The 27444-nt window shown below is 40.1% G+C and overlaps 1 protein-coding gene and 1 long non-coding RNA gene across 8 annotated transcripts in view; one reads left to right on the top strand and one right to left on the bottom strand.

Moving 5' to 3' along the window:
• The window catches only part of ppp6r3 (protein phosphatase 6, regulatory subunit 3), a 153673-nt gene extending 138955 nt beyond the window's left edge, over nt 1-14718 (bottom strand). For 3 of the 7 annotated variants that reach the window (XM_068046408.1, XM_068046412.1, XM_068046413.1), the window contains exons 1-2: nt 14466-14717; nt 1251-1333 (exon numbers count right to left, since the gene is read on the bottom strand). The gene's annotated coding sequence lies outside the window, so the exon portion shown is untranslated. Of the gene's footprint in view, nt 1-1250; nt 1334-11206; nt 11288-14465 lie in introns of all 7 variants that reach the window. The other 4 variants (XM_068046414.1, XM_068046415.1, XM_068046409.1 and 1 more) reach the window with 3 other exon arrangements.
• Nucleotides 14719-14960: 242 nt separating this feature from the next.
• On the top strand, nt 14961-23541 carry LOC137377318 (uncharacterized). The gene is made up of 3 exons (XR_010976389.1): nt 14961-15233; nt 18299-18378; nt 21916-23541. It is a non-coding gene; the product is annotated as an uncharacterized lncRNA (long non-coding RNA).
• Nucleotides 23542-27444: the final 3903 nt, after the last annotated feature.

Genomic DNA, 27444 nt, shown 5'->3' with positions numbered 1-27444 from the left:
GGTCCTCAACCATGTCTGTTCAACTTCCTACACTTCTGTTCTCACTCCTACCCCTCCCTCCCAGAACCACGACAGGGTTCCCTGCGTTCTCATCCTCCATATTCAACAGGTCATCCTATGCCATTTTCACGACGTCCACTGTGATGCCACCACCAGGTGCATCATCTTCTTCCATTCCTCTTTCACGATTCTTAAGAAACTGTTCCCTCTGCAATATCCTGGTCCGCTCCTCAATCACCTCGCCGGCATCCCTCCCACCTCTTCCCAACAACTGCCCTTTTACCTCTCCCTTCCCACTGTCCAAGTCCCCATACACTCTTCCAGGTAAAACAGAGATTTACTCATACTTCTTTCAATTTATTATACTCTATTCACTCCTCGTGAATCATTTGGGAGACTGCTTTGTGGAGCATTTCCATTCAATCTACTCTGGGCTTCCAGTAGTCTGTCATTTTAATTCTCCGCCACACTCCTATTCGGACCTCTCTGTTCTCAACCTCCTACATTGTTTCAATAAAGCTCAACGCAAGCTTGAGGTACATCACTTCATATTTCAATTCGGCACTTTACAGCCTTCCAGACTCAATGAGTTCAATGATTTCATATCCTAACCTCCCTCTCCGCACCCCCCACCTTTTTTTGGACAGCAGCGGTTGATGATGGTTCTGCTTTCCCCATTCACCCCTCCTCCAGAACCATCATTTGTTTCTTTACTTGTCCCATTACCATTTCCTTTAACCTTGCATCACCATCCCTTTTCGTTATTTAATCTCTCCTACCTTCCATCCTATCACACCCCCACCTTTCCTTGCTTAAAACCAGTTACATCTCGAACTTTTGCCAGTACTATTGACCTGAAACTTTAACTGTTTCTACCTGCTTAGTATTTCCAGCATTTTCTGTCTTTATCTCTTCTGTAATTCTCCCAAGAATGTCATGTTTTTCTAAAAAGTCTAGATTTGAAAATAGAACAAAAATTCCTAAAGTAATTCAGATTTTAAAACTAAAATTCTTGCCACAAAAAGCCTGCAGAAATTCCAAGAAAAACAACTTAAATAGCAAATGGTATACACAAAGATGCAGGAAACCAAAAGCAGCATAAATACAGTCATATACTTTATTTTTTAGGCTTTAACTTAAAAGCAGCCCTGGAACAGCTAGTATTTTCAAGCTGGATAATCTTTACAGTAAATGCAATAAAAATATAGGTTACTGCAGTACTACATTGAAGGCATTATGGGATAACTCACCTGTTTTGGAAACGCAGTTACACAATGGCAGTTCTGGCAAGATTAAGGAGAGATGAATCCATAAGATTTATCGAAACTATATGCTGCAACAAAAAAAAACATCAGTGGCTGGGCAAATAACTAGTTCTAATAACACAAAAAACTAATCTGCCATAATTAAAAACTTGGGGGGAAAAGCACTCAAAAAATTCAAACATTCCCCTACTTCAATTTTCTTGTTGGGGACATTCAAAAAGAAATTTTGTAGATTCCAAATGAAGTAATCACAATTTTTTTCTTTTAAGTTTTCCAACATGGACAACAGCTATATCCACATGTGACTATAAAAATTTGACCTTAAAACACCTAGTGAGCTAATGCTGGTTACACAAAACACATCATATTTTCTCAAAGCTTAACTAATAACTTGCCCCAAATTCACTGATGTACTGTACCAAGTTTATTCTGAACTAGCTCTGCCAACCCAATCATTTTCCAAGTCTTTTGGCTACACTGTAAATGCATTATAGATCCAAAGATAACAGTCAGCGCTAAACATATAAAAAAGGTAAACTCAGTAACTAGTCAGTATATGCATGCAGTCTATATAAATAATTTACCTTGGTTATTACACTATGATGTCACTGTTTTAATAACTTTTGCCTTGCTAGTCAAAAGGATGAGTTTCATCCAATTCACCAAAACTTGTATCCTAGATAAGTGCCACAAATTACAACAGTATCTAGTCGAACTCTACATAGAACATGAACCACATACTCATTATGCATGATTTAAAAAGTCAATAATTCCCATTAAAAGGTTTCTTTTTTTTTTAGGAAGCAGAAAACAAGGTGGCACAGTACATAACTGCATTACCCTTTCACCACCAGGGCTTGGATTTGAAATACAAACAGACTGATGGAATTAAAGTTTCCTCCCTGTCAAATGCAAGGATTTTATGCAAACTGAGGTTAGATAATCTCAATGCACACAAAAATGTTCACAACTCAGCAATCTTTCTCAAAGGCCACAGAATGCCCAGTATGAGAAAAAAAATCTCTCAGCAAGAGTAGGCATTGCTTTGAGGTTAGCGTGAAGACGCACAATTGGAATGGAGAAGGCAGAGTTTTGTGCTGCTCCCAGGCAACACCACAGATTCAATATGCCAAAAGAGCCTGTTTCTGTCCTCTAACATTATATGAATTTTCAATATTATAGAGAAGTTTTAAGTGCATTTAGGTGTATAGTATTATTTACTGTAGATACAGTCAGATTTTCCACAACTGCAACAACCACTCATCTTTGGGGATCGAAGAAGTAGGATGGACAAATAAAAATAGAAAATGTTGGAAATACTCAACAGGTCAGGCAGCACTGTGAAGACAGAAAAAGAGTTCATGTTTCAGGTCAATGACCTTTCATCAGAACAGTTCTGATTATTTCTAGAATTTTCTGTTATTTCATTTCAGATTCCCAGCATCCACAGTATTTTGCTTTTGTTGAAGTAGTATGGTTAAATTGAGGTGGTCTTACCACAGAAGGAACATAATGTGGTACTCTAAAAGGTAAAAGAAATTATAAAGCAAGTAGGTCATACTAAACCATGTTATAAGGGACTACTAGAATTCCCTATTCTCCCATTGTCTTCCTCAATTTACAATTCTGAACATTTAGGAACTTTCAAAAACTGAAGTATATTCAGGACTAAAGACTAAGATAACAGAGCAAATGAACAGAAGGGCTAGTTATTTTTGCAGGTCAGTGGCATATTAGCGAATTGCAACACAGTCCCAGGACACAAATTTGCATACAATTCTCCATGGAGCAAGGTTACAATTCTCAGCAAGCCTTTTGGGGTGGGGAAAAATGCTGAAATAAAGTGCAAAACGCAAAGGGAGACTGGACGTCAACTTTCATTTTTAGGCAGGCAGAGACGAATAACACACACACACACACACACTGGCCTAGCTGCTGTCCCACATGTCAACTTCTCAGTCTGTGTGTCTCATTCTGGTGTACCTGTATTAATTAAAAACTACTTAAACTGTGGCTTGCTATCCTAGAAGCGTAACTTTTACTCAAAACAACTACTACAAAAAACATATGCACAGGCTAAAAGGTATTTAACGCAACTTCAAAATATGCAATGACCAACCATATTGGAGAGCTCATATCTGTCCTTGCTTTCTGTTGAGCCACACTATTTTTCTCACTTCCTTTTGCCAGCTTCATTGTGAAAAATTATGAAGCTGTACAAACATTGAATCAACTGTGCTTGCCGATATACAAGTTGATAATAGTCATTTGCCTCTGATGCGACACAAGTTCAACATCTTCACTGTCTTCTTGTATTTTCCTCCCAAACTAAATTACTTCACACTTGTTCACAGCAGATTACATCCGCCACACTTCCCCATTCTGTTAGTCGAACGGAAGATTTTTTAGCAGTCCTCCTCAGTGTTTGTCAAACATTCTGTTTGTGCTTTTATATCCATCAAGAATTCAATTTAAAGCACCTTAGTTACCACATAGGATCAAAGAGCTGAGTCTGGATACTTCAGCAAAGCGTAGACTTGGGAGTAATTTGATCAAGGTTTATAAAACAGTGAAGGGACTACACTATGTTTATGTTGACCAATTATTTCAACTTAATAGGTTAGGGAGGACGGGGGAGGGGGGGTCACACATACAAGTTAAAAAAGGCAAAACTAAGTTGGAAGTTAGGTGATTCTTTTCCCAGACAGCACTGGATATGTGGAACAAGCTGCCAGCTCATGTGGCGAATGCTGATTTGCTGCGTTCCTTCAAGAGAGCTGTACCTGTTTCTGGCTGGGGCAGCTATCACTTCATAAAAGAGGTTATATAAATTAGAGGCCGAGAGATTTTTTGGACCATTTTTAATCGCCTGGAGATTGGCAAGGTATTTCTCAGCATTTTCCCTGAATTGGCCTGTATTTTTATGTTTTTTTCACCTCTTCCAGGAGATTTAATGACTGTTGGCAGATGGCAAATGTCTACTGTGATGCACTAGGCATCACAACTACATAGGACAGGATAGAAGGACCAGGGCATCTTTTACTGTGTCATATTCATATGTTCATGACCAAAGTGGATCTAACACCAACACATCTCCAATCAGGACTGTCCATTGATATCACGGAGTTGCTATTCAGGGGCACTGAATTTTACAATAATATCTGAAGTAGGCTAATTGTTAAACAATTGGGAGATTTTTAAAATTCAGTGAGATTATCCTGGAAATACCCATCTGTGTTCCCATTCTCAAGACAGCAAAAAGAGATGCTGAAAAAATTGTAGGAACACTCCTCAGTCCCTAGTCTGTCTACTCCCCACATCATAATATTGACTTCTGAATGATAAAAGTTTAAGTAAATCCTAAAAAGTGGCTATGTAACATTTTTAATTTCTTCCCTATATTTTCTCAACATTGTGGGTGAAGAGTCTATTGCCATCTTATTCAGAGCATCCCTGTGCTAATCCTATTGCCTTTACTGTATAATTATGAGAAGGCAAAAAAGCCATGGTTCCAATGTACAATGAAAACAGAGATCAAGCTTTATGTTTACCACCAACCTGCACCACCACCAACTGAAAAATCTGATTGGTTACATAAACAAGGTTACCTGCACCAACGAATTGGCATTCAGTGAGAGTCACTTATGCCAGGAGAGGAGAAAATTGCAAAGTGAAGTTCAAGTATACAACAAAACCTATTTAACAGCAGAAACTTGATTTTGGATTGCAACATAAAACTTTGATTGGACATTAGTCAAAACCCAACATCACATTCACCGAGATAAACTGAACCTAAAAAGCTTTGAATGTTCATTAGTTTTGCCAATCTTATTTGCTAGACTAGTTTAAAGCAATCGATGTCATCTTTTTCTCTCTTTTTTCCTGCATTAGCAATATTTAGCACTGGGGAATAAAGCACTTTTACACAAAGCTCACTGCCCAATATGCAATGTCTTGCTCCTTATCACAATCTTTATTTCTTCAACACTATTAGGGCTTCTACCCCTCTGCTTTCTTGTTTTTCTAAGCTCTAAATGCAACAACCAACATGCTCTTTCTCCCTGCATTTAAATCTAATTCATCACAATCTCCGATGCCAGCTAATTCTTTACTGGGACCTCAAAGCCATAGAACTCCTGGTCCCCCTCAATTCCAGTACCACACACACTCTAAGCATTTAAAAACTAAAAACTTAGCATATCTAACCACTATTTCTTAATTCATCTCAGTTATTTCAATTTTGGGAGCATCCCTTATTCTAGATTTTGACCCTTCATTCTGTCACTATAAGTCTGTAGGTCAGGTATTATATAGACAACTGGAGTGTCAAGCTTCCTCTTCAGTCCCATGTCCTTTAAACGTAATCTCTGAACAGTGCACCATACATGACTGAACTTTTCAAAGTCAAACACTGACCATCCTTAAATAAGATATGTGCATATTCCACCTCCCTCCCTGCTTGCACATTCAAGCCAAATATGTCAAGAGTGCAACCCTGGCATTCTACTTAACCCAGAGCTTAGATTCAAACCCCACATCCAGTCTATCACAGAGAGGCACACAAAACTGGGGAATCACTACCAGAGTTAGTGATTGAAGTGGAGACCAAGTCTAAATTTAATAAGTTAAATAAGTTGAAAGAAATGGGGAGAGAGAGATGCTGAACAAAGATACGCACTTGAAGTGCCATAACCTACAAAGGTTACAGATCAAGAGCTGGAAAGCAGGATAGCTCTTTTTGCAGCTGGTACAGACAAGATATGCCAAATGGTCTCCTTCTATGCCGTAAATTTCAATGATTCTATGAAAGCGACCACACAGGATTGGGATTACTGCGTGACTGGAGGATAAATACATTCTGACTAGTTGGGTCCAAATGCTGTTTCTGTGTTGTAGTATCTATGTAATTCTATGTTATTGATAATGGAGTCAATCTATTTGGAGGCTATTTTTGTTCACATCAGCTATTGTATATTCTGAGCTTGTACATGCAAAACTATTTGATAAATACTTTTTTTTTGTTAAATAAATGAAAGTGATCTATTAAGTAGTTAATAGTTATTACCTCAAATTAAGCAACATGCAATTGTACTACAATAGGAATTCTTAGCAGTAAATATTGTGGCTGCAACATTTCACACCAATGGAACAGGTAATACTTTACATTCGGAGAACTGGAAAACAACGTTGCAAACATGTGCAACCTAATTATGAAGGGATGGGACAGAACAGATTGGAACAGACTGTGTCCAGTGGTCTAGAATAAGGAGACATATGCAAGAAATTTAGGACAGAGCAGAAGAATTTTTTTTTTTTAAATATACAGTAGGTTGTGAAGTTGAATGGACTTCTGGAACTGGTGGATGAAGCAGAAATCATGCCAGCATTAATATGTTGGATAGGTGGTTGAAGGAAAGGGGGGGGGGGGGGGGGGGGAGGGAAGAGAGAGAGAAAGGGAGGTACAGCTCATGAGGAAGACAAACACAAAAACAAACTTGTCATAATTTCTAGGTAATTCTTTGTAATGTTTGCTATATTAAAGGCATTATACAAGTTCAAGAATATGGTTGCCAATTCACATCAAACTATGGGAAATTCTGTGGTGTGGTTCTTGCTCATTTAAGAACTGAATATATATCCAGTGGCATTGCCTATAAGGAAGTATCGAGTTGACACATGGATCACAGTTGCAATGCCGATCCTACATACAAGCCTTTATAATTTGCAAGTAATCTTCACACATTCAACACATTTTGCATATTTGCAATGTAAAATCATTGTATATATATGAATTAATAATTTTGGCATAGACATACCATCAAAATTTACATATGACAAAAATAGGGAATATGGTTGAAGACAAAAGAAAACTTCAGAACAGACAATTTAGCAGATTGGGCAGATGGATGGCAAATAAAATTCAAAGCAAAAAAATGTGAGGTGATGCATTTTGGAAACCAGGAGGGGCATGTACATTAAATGGTAAAACTAATTAGAATGAGAGATTTAGGATTTCAGATACACAAAACTTTAAAGGTAAAGCTCCAATTGATAAAGCTGTTAAAAAGTAGGAATTGTACTAACAGTACAAAAGCAAAGAAAGACCCTTAAAAATATTATCCCTTATTGAATGATGTGTAACTGGGTTAACAGTGTACCAAGTTTAAAATTACTGCTGACAATCTCTCTGGCCCTGAAAAGCTAAAATTTTATATTTGTGGAATGTCAAATTTCTCCATGATAAAATTCCATAGATTTTTAAACAAAAAATTTAAGTCTACGATATTTCAGCTTTTACCTTAAGCCCATGTGCATGTCCCAATCTTTATTGTGCTGTCTGCAAAATGATTAAAAAGTGAAGGATAATCAGTGCTTTTAACTTCCTGGTTTGCAGCCTGTGAGAATTCTTGAATCCGATTAGCTGCTTAGCCACTTGATGACATCACTGCTGCTGGACATTGGAGATCCCCTTGAATGGACGCCACAATGAAATTAATGTCAGGAAAGGTGAAATGCATGCCACAGAGATCGCTAGATCTTTGTGGGCAGCTTTCTTCAAGGTCAGTGGCGAGCACCATCACTTTGCCACTAACAGCAAAACCTGGGCCAATGGAATACAAGTTAAGTTTATGCAACCTATCCTCATCTGTAATCTTTTAAGCCCCCATATCATTCTGGTAAATCTGCACGGCACCCCAAGGTCAGTATAACAACTTGCATTTATATAGCACCTTTAACATAGTAAAAATCCCAAGGCACATCACAGGATCAAACAAAATTTGACACTCAGCCACATAACGGGGGCATTAGGACAGACGCCCAAAGACTGATCAAAGAAGTAGGCTTTAAGATGCATCTTAAAGGGAGAGAGGGGTAGAAAGGCAGAGAGAATTGGGGAGGGAATTTTACAGCTTAGGGCCTCAGCAGCTAAAGGCATGGCCCTCAAGGGTGAAGTGATTAAAATGAGGGATGCAGATTGAGGGGGCGCAGACATTGGAAAGTTGCAGGGCTGGAAGAGGTTACAGAGATAAGGAGGGATTTGAAACCAAAGATGAGAATTTAAAAAATAAGGTTGCTTAACTTGGAACCAATGTAGGTCAGCGGGCATAGGGATGATGGGTAAATGGGACTTGGTGAGAGTTTGAATAGGGCAGCGTTTTGGATGAGCTGAAGTTTTTGGAGGGTGGAAAATGGAAGGCTGGCAAGCAGTACATTTGAATAGCCATATTTAGAGATAACAAAGGCATGGATGAGGGTTTCAGCAGAGCTGAAGCAGGGGCAGAATCGAAAGATGTTAGAGGCAGAAGAACACAGTCTTTTGGCATGGATGCGCGATTGGAAACTTACCTCAGGGTCAAACACAACACCGAAGTTGCAAACTGTCCATTTCAGCCTTCAGTTGCCAGGGAGAGGGATGGAGTCGATAGCTAGGGAAGGGAGTTTGTAGTGGGGAACAAAGACAAATACTTTGGTCTTGGTCTTCCCAATATTTAGCTTAAGGAAATTTCTGCTCATCCAGTGCTGGACGAGCTGCATGACGACGTATCCTTCTTGATGTGCAGTTCCCTGAATTGAATGCAATACTCCAAATGGGGGGAGACCAAGATGCTTACACAACTGAAGCACAACTTCATTCACTTTCTATTCCAGCACCCTTGAGATAAAGGCCAAAATTGCATTAGCCTTTTAGATTACTTTCCAGAAAAGGTTCAAAAAGAGGACAGCAGAGGTGGTGGTGAAAGTTACGAGGAGTTTTGATCAGGTAAATAGGGAAAAACTATTTCCACCATTCAGTCAGGTAATCTGTAGCTGGAGGGCAATTACCAAAAGCACAAAGGAAATGTTCGAACAACTTTTTAAAAAAATTCAAAGCTGGAATGCCCTAACTAAAGCAGTGGAAATAACATTCCTAAATGTCTTTAAAAGAAAGTGGATCCTCTTTGGGAAAGTTCGCAGATCACGTGCTCCTGTGCCTACTCATCAATGCGCACATAAGGAGGAGTGTACACCCTAAGTTTAGAAGTAAAGTTCACAATATAATAGTCCCTATATGAGCAGGATCACAAAACAATTGAAAAATAGCTCATTCTCCATACTTTCCCAATGGCAAGATAAGTTATTTGATTAGAATCCCAGAGGTTAAATCCTGCAAATTTATAACATTTTAAAAGTAGACTACTGAATAGAACTAATCTTGAATTGCCATATAAAAATGTGAATATAAAAAATGCAAATAATTTTCATGAAACATTATTCTAAAGTCACGAGTCCAAACACAAATAAATATTGACCATTAAAAAAAGGAGTGCTCCGTCACAGGTAAAAGTTTTATTTTGTATTTTAAAATCAATAAACTTGCCACACACTGGACAGCAAATAACATCCTTCATCAGATCCATGCTGTAACTAAATAAACCGATTCAGTGTAAACAACTCTGCATCAATATTTTGCACTACAGATGGATTAAAACAAAGCAACAGGCAGAACTTTCTCTAGCAATGGGTGGGTGGGATAGGGAGAATAAAGATGACTTATACAAGCTTATGGCCAATATCTTTTGCTAGAGGAATTTGGCATAAAAAGACAGGAACTTAATTTTAGAATGGAAAATGGAAGGATTCCAAAATTGGTAGGTCCAGCATTTATTTTGAGAAGCAAAGAAAAAAAGAAATGTTTACAATTCCTAAGTTAGTGTCAATTTGCTTCCTAGTTCAGTGTTATCCAATAGAAATCACTGATTAGCCACAGGTGACACTTAAACACATGCATTAAAATTTACATACACACACTACATATAAATGTATTTCATGTATATTGAAACATCTACCATTTAATAACCGAAGTAAAGAAGCATTTGCTCACTCTGCTTACCATTTTACCAGCAAATGCACACAGTATAAATATGAGTGTTAAGATCACACACCCAACGACAGTCTGCTGCTCACTTTCTATTTACGAATCAAAAATGTCACTGGCCACATCTGAATTCACAATTAGCCAAACGCAGCTAGTGACTAACTTAAGACAATGTGGTCAGAGTTGAAAGTGTTCTTTTATTAACTCCCTTGAACACAAGGACAGCACACTGGGGGATTGGAAAACAGTTACTACTGATCCATTCAACTAGTTTACAAGAAACATGAATTTTCATTTCTCAGTGAAAATTCATGTATCAAGAAATTAACTTTCATGAATATTACTCAGGACAGAGGTGAGAATGTGAAGGAAAGCTGGCAGTGAAAAAGAAATCCAGAACAATAGGCCTCCACTCAATTATGTAAGACACTCAAAGGATTATTTTTTTTTAATACACAGTTCTACTTAAACCTTAATGCCCCATCCTAGATACCTAGTATTTTGGGTCCCACATTGGAAATATATTCCATCTGAAATCAATAGTATAAATATTACAAATAATACCATTTAGTAGAAGATAAACAGTGACATTTAATTTTCCTAGCTTGGATGCTCCTGACTTGAAAAGAAAATCAAATTAATTTGCAGTGTAATGCTAGGGAACGGCCAAGTAGTTGCTGTCAGCTGAAGAACTCACTGACGTTCAGAGGACCAAAATAACCATTCTCCACAAGACAGTGAAATAAGTTAAATGTAAATTCTCTGACCGGCAAAGTATCTGTTCCAAAAAAAATGTACTTGGTTCCCTGATTGTTCACCAAGTTTATTTAGTAATCAGCTGTGCTATAAAGACAAGGAATGTCATGCTTTCAACCACCAGCCTATATTGAGTCAGCTGATTAAAGATAGGAAGGTGCTAAGAAACTTACAAGTGGCCTTGGTATTCTATGTTAGAGGGGACAAAAAAAAAGTCTTGATTGCTATCCAAAGAACCCTGAAAGAAATGCAGACATGGATGTTGGGTGAGGACTTGATCTGGCTCAGCTGTGACACATATTTGATGGAATAGCCTTACAATGCTTACCATCAATATTCACATCTAACCATAACAGCTTAGCACCAGCAAGCGGCTTGAATCTGTACCTCAGAATGGAACTGAAGATTTCTGAGAAGGGAAAGGAACAAAGAAAGCAGCGTCATACACTTTCCTGCTTTTAACTTGGCACTCCATATTGATGGAAGGATAGTTTCTGGGATCTTTGTTCCGGTGGCCAGTTTCTGAATTTAAACATCAATAGCTTTGATTCATCCTATTTCAGTATATAATAATTCCGTAGAAAGTTGTGAATCAGATAATCATACACAAGAACGTACATTAATGTTTACATCACTACTATTGTCAGAGTTCATTAGCTAGAAATCTATTAAATATCAAATTGTATAACAAGTAAATCAAAGTTTTGATTTGGAAATCTAAACTACCAATTTAAATTATTGGTTTGTTAGTATATAAAAGTATTAGAACTCAAGTAGCCTTAAAATAATCCTGTGAATATGGTATTCAGAATGTGTACATGCAGGAGCAAGATGCCAACAATTATAGAACATTGTTTATAATGTTCTATTCTGACACCATTATCCAAGTAAGCAAAAAAAATTAAAAATTTTCCTAAAAAGTAAAATATCTCATTAAACTAGAGCATAAAATTTAAGCAAGACGTTTTGAAAAAATCTGATTAGTTTACACCCAAGCTATTTCTGAACCGAGATAGGGCACATTGCAATTTTCAACATTAAGGCTGCAAGTCCAAAGGTCAGTGAGTCAAAGCATTAATTTGCTTTCACCCAGTCCATGGTTGAGTTGGGAGCTCTGTGAAATACAAATCTTGTTAGAAGGTGGTCAGAACAGAAGAATCAAATACCATACCAGACAAAAGGGAGCATCCCACAAAAAATGTTTGCAGGTAAACAATTGAAAATTGGTCCAGAGAAATCACAGGTAAACATATCTTTTATTATACAGGTGATAAAAATATGTGCAGCAGAATGTTGCAATTCAGCCTTTGTACAACAAAGATGAGCAACTGAACTTGAAATTAGAACCCCAAGCTCACGGGTTACTCTTTCATTAAAATTTGTAGAAATATGCTCTTCCAGGCATTATGCTTTAGTGTAGCTAAGGCAACAGGATGCAAGACCTGATGCCTCACTTATCGTTGTTAGCTATAGCAGCAGCACAAAAAATTCACTCAACTCTGATCCCGGTAGTGCTAAGAGTATTCAATATAATTTCAATTATGTCAGTCTATGGTAACCACTCAGGCTCCAAAAGTACACCACATAATTCCTATATTATGCTCACAATCTGAAAGTTAGAGCAGATGGCACATAAACTAGTTCTACAGAGTCTAGACAAACCACAAATTATTTATTATTGTGGAAAGGGGATGAAAGTGGGCAGTAGAAAGGTCAAACACACCAGTAAACTAACGGAAACATAGCCCAACACATTAGGTTCTGCACCAGGTCCATTTTTCATGAGGAAAAAAATTATTATTTTTTTATTTAAAGTGATTAGTTACAATCTGGAATGCACTAAGAGTGATTGAGACAGATTCAATTGTGGCTTTCAAAAGGGATTTGGATAAGCACTTGAAGGAATAAAAACTGCAGGGTCAAAGGGCAGGGGAGAGAGACTAGCTGAATTGCTCATGCAGAGAGCCAGCATGGGCTCAATGGCCTCCTTCTGTCCTGTTACCATTCTATGATTTATACCAGAACCAACATGTGACTCAACTAGACATTATTATGGGTGGATCTCTGGACAGTTGGAACTGATTTTGGCTCTGGCTATTCTTCACTGGGAATTTGGTATTGTACTTACAAGTGGAAATATGGCGGCACAGTGGCGCAGTGGTTAGCACCACAGCCTCACAGCTCCAGCGACCCGGGTTCAATTCTGGGTACTGCCTGTGTGGAGTTTGCAAGTTCTCCCTGTGTCTGCGTGGGTTTCCTCCGGGTGCTCCGGTTTCCTCCCACATGCCAAAAGACTTGCTGGTTGATAGGTTAATTGCCCATTATAAATTGCCACTAGTATAGGTAGGTGGTAGGGAAATATAGGGATAGGTGGGGATGTGGTAGAAATATGGGATTAGTGTAGGATTAGTATAAATGGGTGGTTGATGGTCGGCACAGACTCGGTGGGCCAAAGGGCCTGTTTCAGTGCTGTATCTCTAAACTAAATTAAAATACTCAAAAGTCTTAATTCAGCATTTATCTCAGTTTCCATCATTTTACAGGTTAAATTTAGTTTTCAAGACTTTAAACATTTGGTAGTTACTCAGTATTCCCCAAAACATTTTCACTACAAACTGGAATCTGCATTACACCTAATGAACGTCACCACAATTGATGCTCGAATACAGAATTGTGGGCCTCAGATCTTCTTTTCTCTGACAAGTGGAAATCATAATTTTATTACGCATTCCTAATCTATGATGCATTTTGAACAAGTTACCAATTAAGTATAGAAGGTACAGTTTAATATTGATGACTGCATAATGGTGTTGTCTATTGAACATGCATTATAAGGCAGTGTAAGAAATATATACACACCATACATATATACTTCAAGGACTGATCATTTTTAATACAGAACTTGACAAAGTTGCTTGCAAAGCAACAAAACATAGCTCCATTCAAAATGTTAAACTGAAAACTTTAAAGTAGCAGCATGACACAGCAAATCTAGAACTCATAATTTAATGCTGTATAAAGTACATTTCACATCACCACACATACTTAGAAGTTAGTGTACCATATTTTACCAGAAAACAACAATTTCCTATGTGCATAATTGGTTATTTCAGAGCAACAAATGGTCATCTTTTATAATTTGCTACAACTTACAAAGTAAAAAAAAAAATACGGCTACAAAATTAAATATTTAATAAAATAAAGCTATTGCTTAGATGTGAATTTTGTACGGAGTCAAACCCGTACTGTTGTCTGAAGAACAGACTATGTTTTGACAGCCTCAACCTTCCCTCTGAAAGCAACTCAGAAATGAATCAATGTCACTTACCGACAAATGTATTAGAAAGCGGCTGGACAAAAATACTTTTTTAAAAAACACTCCGTTTATAAGGGAGCTCCTACCCATTCGGTGTTCCCAACAGAAAAGCAGGAGGGGTGGAGAACATTAGTGGGACAGCAACAACCTCCACTCTGCAGTTACAGGAGCAAAAACATACAGCAACAGGGCCCAGCCGCAGTACAAACTCCCTTCCTCCTCATCTATGAAATAAAATAGAGTGAGAAGAAAACATAATATTGATACCTACCCAATCGTTTCATAAATCTACCACGCGTAGTTATTAAAGCGGAAGAAGTTATTGTTGAGAATAACATAAAAAGAGGGCGCTGATATAAAGCATTTACTTTAGTTTAAAAATATATATCAGTATATGTAGAGCTCGGCGGGAAAGAACAGCAACAAGCCCGACTCTCCAAGATGGCGCCGTCGCCTGTACGGGTCAAACCTCCGAACCGACGGATGCGGCTTGTTTTGACAATCCCAGCACCTTCTGCGCCGAGACAAATCAAACCTGTCAATCATCCGGCGACTCCGCCTTCCTTCTCTTCCCGCCCCTTTCGAACCCAAAGATTCCGGCGTTCTTCCGACAAAGCCACACCCGCTCCGAAAAAAAATAAACCAATCGGTAAGGAGAATCCTCCCACTGACGTTCACTGTCACACAGAAAGAAATGTCGTCTGACTGTCCAATCAAAAAGCGCGCTGCGCGATGGCGCGGCCCCGTCCACTTGAGGGCTGAAAATGGCTGCGCAGCGGCGCAGTCTGTGAGTGGGCGGAGCAGAGGGCAATCAGGAACTTTGCTGCCATCAGGTTATTTCGGCGAAACCAAGGGTGATGGTTCAAGAAGAGAAATGATGGCAGTCTTCAGACACAACTGATTCGTCAATTAGAGAGAAATTGAAAACAGGGGAGCGACATAAATCAACACTTTTCAAACGGGACCGGAGTCCTGTTTTAAAGACGCGATGTCTTTGTGCGTAGTTTGGTAAACACGTTTCTTGTCAGAGGCTACTGTGGTAAATCTGTCTTTTGTGCATTCTGAGCAACGCTTCTATTATACCATTATCTTTCCTAAGTAATATGTTTAATAACATTATAGAATAATAAAGCATACAAGGAAGCCAAATGGCCCATTTTGCCTGCGTAGGCTCTAGTATTCGTCCCATTCCCCCCCACCCCCAACTTCCCCATAACCCTTTTTTCCCTTCAAATATTTATCCAGTTCTCTTTTGATGTGAATGTTGAATCTGTTTGCTCTACCTTTTAAGGCAGTGCATTGCAGATCATAACTTAGTGAGTTAAAAAAATGTATTCTCATGTTGCCTCAGGTTGTTTTCCCAATCACTTTAAATTGATGTCCTCTGATGAATAACCCTTCTGCCACTTGAAAAGGTTTTTCCATATTTATTTATCAAGCCCGTTCATGATTTTGAACACTTCAATCAAATCTCCTCTTAACCTTTCTGCTGTAAGGAGACAATCCAGAGGACTGGAGAATTGCAAATGCTACACTTGTTCAAAAAAGGGTGTAAAGATAGGCCCAGCAACTAGTTTAACTTCGGTGGTGGGGAAACTTCTAGAAACAATAATTCGAGACAAAATTAATAGGCACATGGACAAATGCGGGTTAATTAAGGAAAGCCAGCACATATTTGTTAAGGGAAAATCGTGTTTAACTAACTTGCTGGAGTTTTTTGAAGAAGTAACAGAGAGGATTGATAAGGGCAATTTGGATGTCCATGGACTTCCAGAAGGCATTTGATACAGTGCCGTACAACAGATTTGTGAGAAAAATTAAAGCTCATGGAATAAAGGGAACAGTAGCAACATGGATATGAAATTGGCTATGTGACAGGAAACAGACAATGGTGAATTAATGGATGTTTTTTGGACTGGAGGAAGGTTTGTACAGGAGTTCCCCAGGGATCAGTGTTGGGACCCTTGTTCTTCCTGACATATACTAATGACCTAGACCTTGGTGTACAGGGTTCAGTTCCAAAATTTGCAAATGATACGAAACTTGGAAGCATTGTGAACTGTCAGGAGGATAATGTAGAACTTCAAAAGGACATAGACAAGTTGGTGGAATAGGTGGACAACTGGCAGATGAAGTTCAATGCAGAGAAATGTGAAGTGATTAATTTTGATAGGAAGAACATGGAGAGACAATATAAAATAAAGGGTACAATTATAAAGGGGGTGCAGGAGCAGAGGGACCTGGATGTATATGTGCATAATTCATTGAAGGTGGCAGAACAGGTTAAGAGAGCAGTTAAGCAGTTTCCTAGGCATTATTAATAGGGGCATAGAGTACAAGAGCAAGGAGGTTATGTTGAACTTGTATAAGATACTAGTTCGGCCTCAGCTGGAGTATTGCATCCAGTTCTGGTCGCTACACCTTAGGAAAGATGTGAAAACACTGGAGAGAGTCCAGAAACGATTCACAAGAATGGTTCCAGGGATGAGGAACTTCAGTTATGAAGATATATTGGAGAAATTGAAACTGTTTTCCTTAGAGAAGAGAAGGCTGAGAGGTGATCTGATGGAGGTATTCAAAATCATGAGGGGTCTGGACAGAGTAGATGGAGATAAACTGTTCCCACTCATGAAAGGATCGAGAACGAGAGGGCACAGATTTAAAGTAATTAGCAAAAGAAGCAAAAGCGACATGAGGAAAAACTTTTTCACGCAGTGAGTGGTTAAGGTCTAGAATGCACTACCTGAGAGTGTGGTGCAGGCAGGTTCATTCGAGATATTCAAAAGAGAATTAGATTGTTATCTGAAAAGGAAGAATGTGCAGGATTATGGGGAGAAGGCAGAGGAATGGCACTGGGTGAATTATGCATTCAGAGAGCTGGTGCAGACACAATGGGCCAAATGGCTCCCTCTGTGCTGTAACAATTCTGTGATTCTGTGAACCCCAGCTTCTCCAGTCTCGTCACATAACTGAAGTCCTTCACCGGAGGTAAATGGTACCATTCTAGTAAATCTCTGCTTCCTGCTGTGATACAGCAAAGGCTTTGGGCCCTGGCAAAATCCCAGCTGTAGTCCTGAAGACTTGTGCTCCAGAACTAGCCCCATCCCTAGCCAAGCTGTATCAGTACAGCTGCAACACTAGCATCTACCTGACAATGTGGAAAACTGCCCACGTACGTCCTGTCCAAAAAATCAAATCCAGCCAATTACTGCCACTCTCAATCATCAGCAAAGTGATGGAGGGTGTCGTTGACGGCGCTATCAAGCGGCACTTCCTCTTAGTTAACCTGCTCATCAGTGCTCAGTTCAGGTTCCACCAGGGACAAATTGTTGGAGTTGCGGGCTGACAAGACCCCAGGTCCTGATGGACTTCGATCTAGGGTCCTAAAGGAAGTGAGATAGTCGATGCGTTAGTTTTTTAATTTTCCAAATTTCCTTAGATTCAGGGAAGGTTCCATTAGATTGGAAAATAGCAAACGTAATAGCAAATCCTTTATTCAAAAAAGGAAGGAGACAGAAAGCAGGAAACTACAGGCCAGTTAGCTTAACATTTGCCTTAGGAAAAATGTTAAAAGTTATTATTAAAGACGTTATAGCAGAGCTTTGAAAAATTCAAGGTAATCAGGCAGAGTCAAAATGTTCATTTTTTGGAGTTCTTTGAAGAAGTAACAGGTGCTGTACATAAAGGGGAACCGGTGGATGTACTGTACTCAGATTTCCAGAAGGCATTTGATAAGGTGCCACATCAAAGGTTATTGCGGAAAATAAAAGCTCATGGTGTAGAGGATAACATTTTGGCATGGATAGAAGATTGGCTAGCTAAGAGGAAACAGAGAGTAGGCATAAATGGGTCATTTTCTGGTTGGCAAGATGTAACGAGTGGTGTGCTGGGGCCTCAAAATTTTACAATTTATATAAATGAATTGGATGAAGGGACTGAAGGTATGATTGCTAAATTTGCTGATGACACAAAGATAGGTAGGAAAGTAAGTTGTGAAGAGGACATAAGGAGGCTACCAAGGGATATCGGTAGGTTAAGTGAGTGGGCAAAGATCTGGCAAATGGAGTATAATGTGGGAAAATTTGAAATTGTCCATTTTGACAGGAGGAAGAAAGAATGGTGAGAGATTGCAGAGCTCTGAGATGCAGAGGGATCTGGATCTCCTAGTGCATGAATCGCAAAAGGTTAGTATGCAGGTTCAGCAAGTAATTAGGAAAGCTAATAGAATCTTATTGTTTATTGCAAGATAGACTGAATACAAAAATAGGGAGGTTATGTTTCAGTTATACAGGGCATTGGTGAGCCCACACTGGAGTACTGTGTGCAGTATTGGTCTCCTAATTTAAGAAAGGATGTAAATGCATTGGAAGCAGTTCAGAGAAGGTTTACTAGACTAATATCTGGATTGAGCAGTTCTCTTATGAGGAAAGATTGGACAGGTTAGGCTTGTATCCGCTGGAGTTTAGAAGAGTAAGAGGCGACTTGATTGAAACATATAAGATCCCTGAGGGATCTTGACAGGTGAATGTGGAAAGGATGTTTTCCCTTGTGTGAGAATCTAGAACTAGGTCACTTTTTAAAATAAGGGGTCGCCTGTTTAAGACAGAGATGGGGAGAAATTTTTTTCTCTGAGGGTCGTGAGTCTTTGGAACTCTCTTCCTCAAAAGGCAGTGGAAGCACAGTCTTTAAATATTTTTAAGGCAGAGGTAGATAGATTCTTGATAAGCAAGGGGGTGAAAGGTTAACGGGGGTAGGCAGTAGTCGATGTTACAATCAGATCAGCCATGATCTTATTGAATGGCAGATCAGGCTCGAGGAGCCAAGTGGCCCACTCCTGCTCCTAATTCGCATGTTCGTATGGCCACTCAGCTCCAGACCTCATTACACCCTTGGTACAAACATGGATGAAAGATCTGAATTCCAGAAGTGAGGTGAGAGTGACTTCCCTTGATATCGAGGCAGCATTTGACTGAGTGTGGCACCAAAGGGTTCTAGCAAAATTGAAGTCAATGGGAATCGGGGGAAAGCTCTCCACTGATTGGAGTCATACCTAGCACAAAGGAAGATGGCTGTGGTTGTTGGAGGCCAATCATCTCAGCCCCAGGATATCACTGCAGGACTTCCTCAGGGTAGTGTCCCAGGCCCAACCATCTTCAACTGCTTTATCAATGACCTTCACTGCAACATGAGGTCGGAAGTGGGGATCTTCACTGATGATTGCACAGTGTTCAGTACCATTCGCTACTCCTCAGATTCTGAAGCAGTCCATACCCGCATGTAGCAAGACCTGAATTGAAACACTCAGGCTTGGGTTCATAAGTAGCAAGTAACATTAGCGCCACATAAGTGCCAGTCAATGACCATCTCCATCAAGAGAGAATCCAACCATGATGTTCAATGGCATTACCATCGCTGAATCCTCCACCATCAACATCCTAGGGCTTACCATTGACCAGAAGCTTAAGTGGACCAGCCATATAAATACTGCGGCTACAAGTGCAGGTCAAAGGCTGGGAATTGTGCGGCGACTAACTCACCTGACTACTCTTAGCCTGTCTACCATCTACAAGGCACAATTCAGGAGTATGATGGAATCCAGTCCATTTGCCTGGATGGGTGCAACTCCAACCATAATCAAGAAGTTCGATACCATCCAGGACAAAGTAGCCAGCTTGATCAGCACCCCATCCGCCACCTGAAACATTCACTCCCTCTACCACCGGTGTACAGTGACAGCAGTGTGTACCATCTACAAGATGCACTGCAAGAACTCAGCAAGGTTCCTTCAGCAGCACCCTCCAAACCTGTGACCTCGACCACCTAGAAAACAATGGCAGCAGGAGTGTGGGAACACCGCCATCTCCAAGTCACACACCATCCTGACTTGGAACTATATCACCACTCCTTCACTGTTGCTGGGTCAAAATCCTGGAACTCCCTTCCTAACAGCGGTTCAAGAAGGCAGCTCACCATCATGTTCTCAAGAGCAATTAGGGATGGGAAATAAATGTTGGCCTTGCCAGCACGCACACATCCCATGGAGGAATAAAAAACCCTCTTCAAAGCCTTGACATCCTTCCTAAAGTACGGTTCCCAGAATTGAACACAATAGCCCAGCTGGGGTTAGAAAGGCTTAGCATAACTTGATTGCTTTTGTACTCTATTTATTAATAAAGCCAAGGATCCAATGTGCTTTTGAACAGCCTTCTCAGCTTGTCTTGCCACTTTCAAAGATTTCCTCAGATCTCTCTGTTTCTGCACCCCCTTTATAATTGTATCATTTTGTTCATATTGCCTCTTCTCACTTTTCCCAGCAAAATGTATCACTTCACACCTCTCTGCATAAAATGTCATCTGCCACATGTCTGCCCATTTCATTAGTCTATGTGCTCCGGAAGTCTATTATCCTTCTTGTTGTTTACTACATTTCTAAGTTTCAAATCGTTTGAAAACTTTGAAATTATGCTCTGTATAACCAAGCACAACCAACATTAATGCATATCAAAAAGAACAGTAGACCTAATATAGACACCTGGGGAAAATCACTGAAAACTTCCCTTCAAGTATGAAAAACAACCATTCGCCACTACTCTGTTTTCTGTCCATTGGCCAGTTTTAATCCCAGGACCATATATTTTGCTAACAAGTCTATCATGTGATACTTTGTCAAACATCTTTTGATAATCCAGCTACACTATCCTCATCAACCCCCTCTGTTACTTTATCAAATATGATTTACCTCTAACAAATCATTTGACTTTAATTTAGTAGCCCATACTTTTCCAAATACACTCCAGGAAATTCTCAACCTCTCATATGCCATATAGTGACTCCAGCCACTCCTCAAGCTGAAAGAAACCGTGAGCTTGAGTTTGAGCAACTGGAGACGCTTCTTGAACAAGGAGTTATCAAGGACACATGAAGAATCCTGGAGTTCCCACATAGCACAGGAGTTGCAGGCAATAGGTCTCAGCTGTTCCATTATTTTGCTTAAAAGTCTATCTACTTCTGATATAGATATGATTTTAGTTTAGTATCAGCTAACAGATATTTGATTATATATTCCAAATTTTTATTTGATGTAATTTGAATCCCTTTAATGTTGGTATCCTCTATCTAGTTAATTTAAATTTTGTCCCTTTAGATCAAATTAATTACTTTGATTATTTATATATTTACTGTTGCCCCTTGGCTTAAAGCACTTAGTACCTCCTTCCCCTTCTCCACCGAATTCCCACTCTCACCAAATTCCCATTTCCCCTCTATATAGTATGCCACTCCATTTAGCAGATACTCCCAGATCAGTGCACACACACTGAAGGAATTACTAAAGCAACAAGGACTTTAAATACATTAGAGTTTACAGTCAGCCTAATATGGATTTAAAATTTGGCCTACAACTTTAATAATCTTTCTAATCTATTTCCCAAATTTCATAAAACTATAATTCATGTATATCCAAATACTTTAAAATATTTTGTGTAGATCTAATTCCCAGAATAATGTATTTAAAATATGCCCCTCTATTACAAGTTTTCTATATCATGCTGTTGCATGGTAAACTATGTTGATACAATAATTCTTGGGTCACTGCACAATCTAATTTTATCACACTGATGATAAATATCTATTTTTATGTGTTCGCAGAATGTGGGAAAATCTGCAAAGGTTGTTCAGTATGTTGTGGTTTTACCAATTCAAACGAGTAATTTTTTTTTAAGGTCGCATTCCTGATGTAAACCTTGTAGATGGTCGCAATCCTTTGAGGAGTCAGGAGGTGAGCCGCTTGTCACAGAGTACCCAGCCTCTGTCCTGCTCTTAGAGCCATGTTGTTGATGCTTCCTTCTTCCTCCTTCTGTGTCCACCACTGGAAAGAAAGTATCTCACAATTCATTTACAGCTGCCCTTTCAAAATCCCAACTGCCCATCCTTTGATCCTCCTTTCACCACAACATTTCTGCAGCTATTGATTTGCTCAACTGCAGCCTCACCTCTGCCTTTGATGGCATCATCCCCACTAAAACAATTACTCCCTCTCACCCTGTCCATTTCCCCTGGTAGGGCCCTTAACTGCACTCCCTTAAGTCCAAACGACGCATACTTAAATGGATATGGCAGACAACAGGTTTAGCCATTCATCACCAGATCTGGCTGGACTACATAAAGCACCTTCAGGTCCTGCTTGTCTGCTTAAACTGCTCAGTATCCCAGGATCATCCTGGATTTTAAAGAAACCTCCAGGCTTCTTTTCTCTACTTAAAACCGTCTTCTTAAACCCCGCTCCCCTATCTCGTCCACCCTCAGCTCCAACTATAAATGCGAGGAGCTCATGGACATTTTTGTCATTGATATTGAGCCCATCCGATTAGCTGCCTCTGCCACTTCCCTCCCACTCACCTACGAGGCCAAACTTCTTCTAAAGCTACCCTCTGCTCTAACCCTGAACTCATCTCATTTTCTAGTTTCCTATCTCCCCCTCATGGTCTCTCTAAGGTCATTTTGTCCATGAGATCCACCTCCTGCTCCTATTCCCACTAAACTACTGACCACCCAACTTCCCTTCCTGGTTCTTAGGTAATATTGTTAATGATTCTGTCTCTTCAGGCACTGTCCCTGTCTCCTTCAAATCTGCTGTCACACCCCTCTGCTCAAAAAACTAACCATTGGCCCACCGTCCTTGCAAACTACTGCCCTATTTCCTACTTCTTTTTCCTCTTGTCACGGTCTTTTTTTTTATCCTCGAAAATATTGTATGTGCTTTTAAGACTGTAAAAAGATCAGTGCCACTTTAAGACAGAAAGTTCCAGAGACTTAGTCTGCCAGAGTGCATTCTGGTTGCCAAGCAACAGCAGCAAGAGAGAGGTCATTTGATTCAATGTTGCAGTTTGACTTTTGAAAACTAGCTGACACAGACTGGTTTGGGCAAAGAGACTGTTCCAGCAACTGAAGGAAGTAGCAGTTCCAACTCTTTCTCTTGCAAGAAGATTCTACAAAGCAACAAGCCGAATTAATTCCCTAAGGAAATAAGAAAAGCTTTTCTTTCTTAACAAAGTATCGGTATTGCTGTGTTCATTACTGAAGGGGCAATTAATCCTACAACAGCCGAACTGCTAAATTCCTATCTTTGAAGGACCTTCCTTTTCACATCGGACCACCGTGAAGACTTCAAGCGACCTTGGACTGTTTCTACATTGGAAGACTCCATTCATCAGGAACCTAACTTGCAAAGACTTTTTTTTTCGGTCAGCTAATTAAAAACCAAACGACTGTTAGCTTGAGTATATGTATGCAAATGCGGGAGTTAGATTTTTAAATAAGAAGTTATAAGGTCTTTTGATTTTTTTATCTTAATAGTGTTTAAGATTTTAGTTTTTTTAATAAATAGTTGATTTGTTGCTTTCTAAAGATACCTGGTTTGGTCCGCTTCATTCGGGGATAACTGGATTGTTCAATTTGGTTGCTTTTTCTGATTTTGAAAGTTTAAAGAAATATGCTGCGACCTGTGGAGCAATGGGACTGAATTAACAGTGTGTTGCTTCCACCGCAATCAGAATCATATATTTTAATTGGGGGACTTTGTCCTGCGTGGTCGTAACACTCTCCAAAATCCTTGAATGTGTTGTTGCCCCTCAAATCTGTGACCATCTTTCCCAAAACTTCCTGTTTGAATCTCTCCATTCAGGTTTCTACACCTGCCACAGTACTAAAAGAGCTTTTATCAAAGTCATAAATGACATTCTATGGGACTGTAACAATATAAGCTACCAAAGCTAGTACCTTACTACTGAGTAAGGGACACTAAATCTTGACATGCTAACACAAGTTCAAGCTAGCCTGCACTACCTAAAGTGTCAGCTGTAGCTCAGTAGTAGCACTCTTGCCTCTGAGTTCAAGTCCCACTCCAGTGCAGTACTGAGGGAGTGCTGCATTATTGGAGGTGCAATCCTTCGGATGAGACGTTAAACCGAGACTCCGTCTGCTCTCTCAAGTGGACGTAAAAGATCCCATGATACTATTTTCGAAGCAGAGCAGGGGAGTTGTCCCCAGTGTCCTGGACAATATTTATCCCTCAATCAACATTGCAAAAATAGATTTTCTGGTCATTATCACATTGCTGTTTGTGGGAGTGGGTGTGTGTAAATTGACTGCCGTGTTTCCTACATTACAACAGTGACTACTTCAATAGTACTTCATTGGCTGTAAAGTACATTGAGACATTCTGAGATTGTGAAAGGTGCTATATAAATGCAAGTCTTTTTTCTTTAAAGCAACCCTGCACCTCTTAAAAGTGAGGTGCATCTTCATTTTAGCAGGTGCTGGAATTCATTGCAGGAGTGACATGGACCTGGGAAAGACACAGGAATGGCACAACTAGCCACATAGTGGGCTCCAAGGCTCACTGACACAGTACTGGAGGCCTTGGTCTAGGAGGTGGACAGGAGGAGAGGTCCCCTATCCACAGAGAGCCAGGAGTCCCTCAGGCAAACTCTGAGAAGACAATGGGAACAGATAACCATGCAGGTCAACTCCAGGAGTGTTACCCCAAGGACCTGGATGCAGTACCACAAGAGATTCAATGACCTCACACAAATGGGCAAGATAAGTGAATGCATCTTCAAATGCTACATTCCACCAACTGCACACCCCCTCACTCACCTACCAACATACCAACATTCTCTATCAATCAGAACTCAGACCTAAAATTTGTACGCTTCACATCACCTGTAAAAATTTAGCACTGCTGCAAGTCTCACATCTACATCTCACAGCTTGCACACATTCAACCATGAAAGCCAGATCAACCAAACACATTGCATGACACTCACTGACACACATTCCTCTCTCTTGCAATTCATGATGGTCCAGGCAGCAGCATCTACCTGGCAGGGGAGAGGCATGGCTGCATGTCCCCGATGGATGGGGCACTGCTCACCATCATTGGAGCCGCCATGACTGAGGCTATGGCCAGCGTCGAGGCTAAAAGGATTGCAGACGACAGTCTGTTCCTACCTAATCATCTTTCTCACATCCCACTTCCCCCTCATCCCATAATCTATTCTGGTTCTCAAGCTGCAGATGGTGTAAGCTTGCAACTCTTGCTTCCCCCACACCAATTCCCTCACTGCAACCCTATACTTGTGTCTTTCTCATTTAAGGTACCCAAGAACTGTCATCTTGACAGACAGTGATACAGGAATGCGAAGTGCAAGAAGTAGAGACTGCAAAGGCACCCAGAAGACTGGCTCTAGGGAATGCACAAGGGTGATTAATTGACTTTTGTGTGGGATATTGGATGATTGGAGAAAATATTGGTGGAAAGAGAATATGAGATTAAACTAGCAAGGGACATAAAAACACATTGTAAAAGCTTCTACAGGTTTGAAAAATGAGATCAGCGAAAGTAAATGTGGGTCCCTTAGAAGCTAAGACAGGAGAAATCATAATGGGAATAAGGAAAAAGCATAACATTAAACAAATTCTTTGTATATGTTTTCATGGTAGAAGACACAAAAAATTCCAGAAATAGTGGGGAAACAAGAGTCTATTGAGAATGAGGAACTTAAAGAAATTAACATTAGTAAAGAAACAGTACTGGAAAAATTAATGAGTCTAAAAGTTGACAATTCCCCTGGACCTGGTGGCCTGTTAGGGTTTTAAAAGAAATACCTCTAGGGATAGTGGATGCATTGGTTTTGATCTTCCAGAATTCCCTAGATTCTTGAATTGTCCCCATGGATTGTGTCATGCCAATGTGCTTTGTTGAATGATAATTTTCTTTAGTCCACTGATGGGAGACCTGAATTTATATTTTTTGAAAGAAATGTTAAGAAGGAACAGATAAAAGATGACTTTGCTAGCAGCTTAAGATGGCCACCTAATTTGCAACACTGTATCTTACTAAGGCCTGTGAGATGGAGACAAAATGTCTGCTCATCCCAGAAAGAACCAAGACCCAGGAAGTTTAAGGGAATTGCCTGTTCGTTTTAGCAAGAAGAAATACACTGCTAACTACCATGCTTGAATCACTGAGTGACTGTCATGTGACAAGCACCCCCCCCCCCCCCCCCCCATCTGTGGTTTTAAGCTGGTGTTTCTCTGCAGCAGCGCAGAGAAGCATCTGGACTCTGACATGTGCAGAGCCAAGTGGGGGTCCCTACTCTCTCTCTCTCCCTCTCCATTCCAGCTTGCAAGTTTCGGACCCTGCCTGTTGACTTTGCATACTCCAGCTACAATCAGAAACCCCTTTGGAGGAAATCATTCATATCACTGTCTCCAAGAGACCCACTGAATCAGTCATCTACCTCTTCAAACTAAAAGCCTCAGGACCACTGGATTCAGCTAGAAACCAGCTGAATCACCAAACTGCACAGACTGTGTACCTTATTTTCCAGTGGACTTTAACTCGACTTAAATCTATCCTTCCCCACTCTGTGTGTGTGTGTGTGTAAAAGCTGGTGCGTAGTTTATTATTTTAATTAGTTCAGTTTAAGTGCAATAAAGTTTCTTTGTTAAACTCAAGAAAACCTGTCCGATTGGTTCTTGTTATGATCATAGCAAGTGAGTAATCAAATGCCTGCTGAATTGGCCAGTACATCTACTTTAAAAAAAAAAATTAAATCAGTTATGGTCAAACAAGGAGAGGGAAAAGAAGAAAAGCCTTTTACCCCTCCACACCTGACCATAACAATCGGAAAATAACAAACATAACCCATCTATTCATGAAAGGAGGAAGAGAGAAAACAGGAAACCAAAGGCCAGTTAGCCTGACATCAGTTGCAGGGAAAATGCTAGAATCTATTATTAGGGACCAAGTAACATGCAGGTACAGCAAGGAATGAGGAAGGCAAAAGGTATGTTCGCCTTTATAATAAAGGGATTTGAGTATAAGAATACTCTGGTACTGGAACGTCAGTAGCCAGGCCTGCCCCCTCTCAGCCATCCACCCCTACAACTGCATCAGCTACAGGGCGGCACAGTGGTTAGCACCGCAGCCTCACAGCTCCAGGGACCCGGGTGCAATTCTGGGTACTGCCTGTGCGGAGTTTGCAGGTTCTCCCTGTGACCACGTGGGTTTTCGCCGGGTGCTCCGGTTTCCTCCCACAGCCAAAGACTTGCAGGTGATAGGTAAATTGGCTGTTGTAAATTGCCCCTAGTATAGGTAGGTGGTAGGGAATATGGGATTACTGTAGGGTTAGTATAAATGGGTGGTTGTTGATCAGCACAGACTCAGTGGGCCGAAGGGCCTGTTT

This window comes from Heterodontus francisci, chromosome 14 (genome assembly GCF_036365525.1).
Source record: "Heterodontus francisci isolate sHetFra1 chromosome 14, sHetFra1.hap1, whole genome shotgun sequence".
Classification (NCBI taxonomy): Eukaryota; Metazoa; Chordata; class Chondrichthyes; order Heterodontiformes; family Heterodontidae; genus Heterodontus; species Heterodontus francisci.
This window is presented reverse-complemented; position numbering and strand designations above follow the sequence as displayed.